This window comes from Nesoenas mayeri (assembly GCF_963082525.1).
Source record: "Nesoenas mayeri genome assembly, chromosome: 3".
Taxonomy (NCBI): Eukaryota; Metazoa; Chordata; class Aves; order Columbiformes; family Columbidae; genus Nesoenas; species Nesoenas mayeri.
In genome coordinates, this window is record NC_137544.1 from 6,867,962 (window position 1) to 6,874,108 (window position 6,147).

Genomic DNA, 6,147 nt, shown 5'->3' on the forward strand with positions numbered 1-6,147 from the left:
ACAGCAGTGACTTTATAGCCAAGTGATATACTTGATGTCACTTATGTGGGTATCCAGCAGGGATTTGTCAGGGTTTCTCACCAAAGGTGGATCCTAGAGAGATTCATCTGTGTGAGGCTTCACCCGGACACTGACCTGGTTACAAGACAGGAGGTAAAAGTAGGAGGAAATTATTTGCTTTTCCAATAGAGAAATGTTATAACCAGAGCTCTGCCAAAATGTGCATGTGAGGCTGTGTCTTACCTTCTGTTCTCATGTGGAAAAGGCAGTGATTAGTGATGCAACACCATGGAAAACTTTAAATGATTGAGACTAACAAAAGCCAAGTCTGGCTATGGAGATCTGCAGAGGGATTGCAGGTTGCTGAGAGACCGGGTCATGAAATTAATGAAATTCAGCATTGATAAGTGTAAGGTAGTCAGAAATGATCCTGACATCATGTATTCTGTGATGGACTCTGAATTGACTATTACCACTTAGAAATGGGGTCTGAGGAAATGTCAACTGAACTCTGAGAATCATAGAATCACTGCATCACAGAACAGTTTGGGTTGGAAGGGACCTTCAAAAGTCATCCAGTCCAACCCCTGCCACGAGCAGGGATATCTTCACCCAGATCAGGTTGCTCAGAGCCCCATCCAGCCTGGCCTGGGATGTCTCCAGGGATGGGGCAACTGAGGAGCAATTGAAAAAGGAAAATTAATTTGAATATATTCTAGTGTAACAACAGAGGGAAAACAAACAAACAACAACAAAACAAACCAGAAAAAATGTGCTATAGAGACATTTCAGCTGATGCAGTATGGCTCGCAGAATCACAGAATGTCAGGGTTTGGAAGGGACCTCAAAAGATCATCCAGTCCAATCCCCCTGCCGGAGCAGGAACACCCAGATGAGGTTACACAGGAAGGTGTCCAGGCGGGTTTTGAATGTCTCCAGAGTAGGAGACTCCACAACCCCCCTGGGCAGCCTGTTCAGTGTCTGTCACCCTCACTGAGAAGAAGTTTCTTCTCAAATTTAAGTGGAACCTTTTGTGTTCCAGTTTGTACCCATTACCCCTTGTCCTATCATTGGTTGACACCGAGAAGAGCCTGGCTCCATCCTCATGACACTCACCCTTTATATATCTGTAAACATTAATGAGGTCACCCCTCAGTCTCCTCTTCTTCAAGCTAAAGAGCCCCAGCTCCCTCAGCCTTTCCTCATAAGGGAGATGCTCCATAAGATGCTTTTATGAACCTATGTAGGAATAACCAGAAATCAAGACATTTCATAGATTCATAACATCTTTCCCCCCTGCCTCAAAATCCAGTGAATGAATAGCTGTCAGAATTGGGGAAAAACAACAACAACAAAAAAAAGGTAAGAGAAAGGAAATATCTCTTCAGTTTCCTGGGGCTGTCCATCAGTATATCCAGCATTCCACAAAAAAGGCTATTTTGCTGTTTTGAAGACATCATCCACTTGTGTCAACCTCAAGTCTTCTATGGATCTGGCTGATCCCAAGACCAAGGTGGATCAAAATTAATCAAGAGGGAAAGAGTGCCAAGTTATAACCTGTGGCACAAGTCTTTGAGATAGTGGCTTAATAATAGAAACACTAACAAAACAAAGATTTCTCATAGTTTTGTATATGCAGCATATGCTCGCAGCATATAGTACAATAGCTTAATCTGTACAAAGAACTTGTGTTTCATTGGTTACAGATAATAAAAGGAAAAAATATCATTAAACAAAGTTTATGATGAGGTTAAACAGCATCTGCTACAGTTTTGCATGTATCATTTGCAGTGCCAACAAACTTGTAATATTCAAAGGTTGTGGGTCAGCCTCTATTTTCAAATACACCCTTTGTGCAACCATGTAGCTGAGACCAAACACCCCATTAATTGTATACATAATAAACCACACAGAGGACAACTCACGTAAATTAGAACCATGATTCTACTTGGGCTTTGGTAGCTATTTAAGAGTCTAAAATCTAGAAAGACAGAAAACTAGCAAAAAAATATCAAATTGCAAATAAGGAAAAATGTAATGTCCTTCTCAGGTAATGTGGCTGCTCCCCTTGTTCGTTCAATGGCTTGTTGAAAACAGAATTGCTGTGAATTTTTCAGCAAGCAATCTCCCAAGTATCTATCTACCCCGAGTTGGTAAAACAGAGGATATATGGACACATCCATCATTTCTCATACAGTCTGTCTCCTGGAAGGCAATAAGTATCTTTGACTTATAAGGCCCAGAGAGCTAGAGAAGCCCAGGTTTGCTGCCAAATCTCTTCTTCTCCACAGCTCTCAGGCTGAAAAATGTTATTTACAGCTAACTCTAAAGCGCAGAAGATTCCTAGACGTAAATAGCAAGGTCTCACTTTAACCCAGGACGCAAATGATCTACATGACCTTCTTTCTACTTCTTCTCTAAGTTTCTCTTTTTCATACATGTTGCAAAATATTTACACCCTCTCTTGAAAATCCACCCACCACAACAGTTACCACCACATATGTTTTAAAAAATAACGAAAGCACATGGAAGTATAATATGGTTTACCTTCTCAGGTGATTCGAATAGAAGATCTTCTAATTAGATCCATCTTAAACACCCTCTGCTTCATACTGAAGCCCAGGCTGCTCTCTCAGAGGGAAATTAAGACACAGGAACTTGTATAATTAGCTGAACATGTTATTACTGCCCAGAAAACAGGTCGCCACTGGAACCTGCACGTAATTTTCAAGTGCAAGGCTGATCAGAGATGCCGCTGCAGAAAACCCACAAGGCATTTTAAGAGGAAATATTTCCTGATACTATTCATCAGGTAGTACTCATTATTTCTCCCTGCACTGATCTAAGTCCTTCAGTGTCTTATCTGCAGATTAGCTTATCAAGTGGACTAACTGGTTCCACTGCTGTTACTCACCTGCTTTGTTCTAATGAAGGAGGGTGTTGAGGACTGAAAACAGTGAAATCATGTTTTGTAGCTATGGTAAAATGTTTGTGGGCTTTCATTAAAATGTCAACGGAGGAAAACCCTAAAGTTTTCCTACCTGAGCTGGCAACGTACTCGCTGTGGGCTGGACCTGGCGTTGGTGCCGTCGGAGAAGCTCCACAGAGATGCAGACCAATGACTCTGATGGAAGAGCAAGAAATCCCCAGAAACTGTAGGAAATTCTTATGTGTTATGTCTATTTTGACCTTGAACAAATTCTGGAGCCAGAAACCCAGTGCACAAACACGGTACATCTCTCCAGAGAACAATGGGGCCCTTGTCCCTACAGTTTTTGATCGCAGGTGGTTTATCAACGGAATTTGTTTCCATATCAGTGCGAGTGACACTCATGCAGTGTCTGTGGAAAAGCCGGGGATTAAACTCATATTATGGGGGATTATTTTTTAAACAGTGATTTATTCAGGCAATACGTCTATGGAAAGAGTTCCTGTTCCCCTGCAGACTGGAAATGGTCCCTGTGGCGGTTCTGCCTTCTCATAACAAGTCCATGGGGGGCAATAGACTCATGGCATGTACCCCAGGACCTCCAGAACCACCGTGCAGCAGCTGAAGGCCATGTGGGACACACCAAGGCTTGCCAAAAGGGCACACGTCTCCAAGGTAGACAACTGAGTCAAGCTGTAAATGCCACTCATTGTCACACAGCAGAAGGAAAACAGAAGTTAAAAAGTCAATAAAGTGCCTGATAAAGTGACAAGTCTTTCCCGCTTTGACACTACTTCCCAAACTAAGGGTTTGTGATACTGGGGCTCGTCCAGCAGTTGCAATAGGGTCATATTGCCATCTGACGTGGGCTGTCTCAGGGCAGCAGGAGTGGCAGCTGTCACAGCAGCATTGGGCATAGTTTGGGTTACCTTCAGTGTTAACTGACTAGAGTAGTAGTGGTCATTTTTGCGTCACAGTGAGCTTGGGCCAGGTCTTGAATCCTCTATCAGCTGTCTGTGGTGTGCTGGTTGCTCCATTTCTAAAAGCCCTAAGACATGTCACAGCATTTTGCTTCCTGCCAGGTGTGATTCATAGAAAGCAAAACACATGTTTAGAAAAGTTTGCCTTGCGGCCTTTGCAGGTGCCGGCAATTACTAATGATACTGAGGACATCACAATATGTAATTTTAAACTTCTCTCCAGTGAGCCAACTGGAGGTTGCATTGTCCTTGGCAGTAATACAGCCTATTTCTGTTCCTTTTTCTGCAAACCTGGTCACCTGCTCCTCCCCACAATGTGGTGAATCAGCCCTCAGCCTGCCTTTCTTCAGCAGTTTTGAGGTGATGAAATTGGCGTGATTGATGCCCTCATTGTCCCTAGAGTTTGTTCCCACTGTTGCAGTGACATCAGTTTGGTTCAGGAACCTGAACAAGAAGAAAAACAAGGCTACATCTACAGCACTAAATGCAACCACCTTTCTCTCTGCAGGCAGAATGGGAAAGAATGTCAGCAAGGTGAAAAGATTCCTTAAAAGATGGTGTCTGCTCCAGACGCTGGATTGTCAGATGAGAAATCTTGGTTTGCTTTGCAGGAGAATCTGAAAATTGCACAGTGTCAGAGCATTAGGTATGTAATCAACTTGGTATGTGAGCACAGGGAAATGTCCTGATCATCCTGCTGTTTTTTCCTGTACGCATTCATCATTTACTGTCTTGTCACCAGAAACTGTGAACTTCCTGAATTTTAAACTTTTAAAGCTTTAACCCCAGAACATTTTAAGTTTCAGCATCTGAGACTGCACTTAGAGAGCAATCACAGGCTCAAGAAAGCAAGAAAAAGGTGTTTTAGAGGATGCCTGCTCGGAACGAGCAGCACTCATCCAAAACAAGGCAGAGCTGCACTGACCCTGTAATTCACTGGAAATGTGCCACTACAAAAACATGAGAACACATTTCACCTTGCGTGAACAAAATAGACCAGGGTAATCTTCCCACACAGGTGCAACCTCAGAGATTCTGTTCAAAGCAAATGTGGAAACAACTTAGAAATGAACTTTAACAAGATACAGCCCTCTTGATTCACCCATCTTTATTCCAGTCTTGGCTTTTAACACTTCAGTCTCATCTCTAGACTCTAACCTGGGCAATTTGTGTAATCAAATCCCATTGTTACTTGTATCCCAAACTCAGAAAAAGATAGCAAAACCTCTCAGAAGCTGCATGCAAGGTTCTTACACCATTTGCTGTTCTTACTATTTTTGAGTCTGAATTTTGCATGGTCAGCCTCTCAGAGAGATATGTTTCAGAAATGGGAGGACAGAGTGTATCCTGAGCATATTGGAATTAATGGGTAGATTACTTTGAGACAAAAGGTTTTGAGGTGAATCTGTCAATGTCTGGTGCTTCATTTATTATCTCTCTCACATGATTTTATATTGTTTTGCCTGCTCTAATCTCACAGAAAATAATCCGGAGGGAGTCCTAGCAAATTGCTACCTAACTCCACTCAGCTGATGTTATTGAAAATAAGGCTAATCTCATTCTAAAGTTTATTAACAAGTGTTTTTTTTAATTTAAGACCTGGAAGGTAACAAAAGTACTCCACTTGATGCTGTTGATGCCTTGGCTGGAGAGATGTGTCTGAATGTTGACGTGTTGGAGAGCATCCAAAGGAGAGCCACATGAATGCAAAGACATGAGCAAACCATGACCTTGTCGAGAGATTGGAGGTTATTTGGTTTAGATAGGACAAGACTTGGGTAAGGACACAATAACGGTCTGTCACTTGGTAAAGGACCGACATAAATGTTCACGACAGCTGGATGAAGGATGCTGTGAAATTGGACAATCTGAAGTAAAGATAAATATATTGGTGAATATGTAAAATGTGTAGCTGTAAAGGTCAGAAGCACTGAATTAGGCTTCTCAGGGCAGCTGCAAAGTTCTCTTCAATGGAGGTTTATAAGAAGAGACTATAAAATTGCTGACATGGAAGAGAGTCCTTGTTTCTGCTTCTTTGTGTGTTTGTGGTGATGGGGCACCAGCTAGGTAGTTTATTGACCTCTTCCTATTACCTCTTTCTGTTTCTCTACACTGCTTCAATTTCTGTGCGATGAGTGAGTTCAAAGGCCTTCAGAGGAGACATGCAAGACCATCAAACTGTGTACTCAGAGCTGTGTTTGGACTCTGCTATATCCATCTTTGACAAGTTCCAAAATT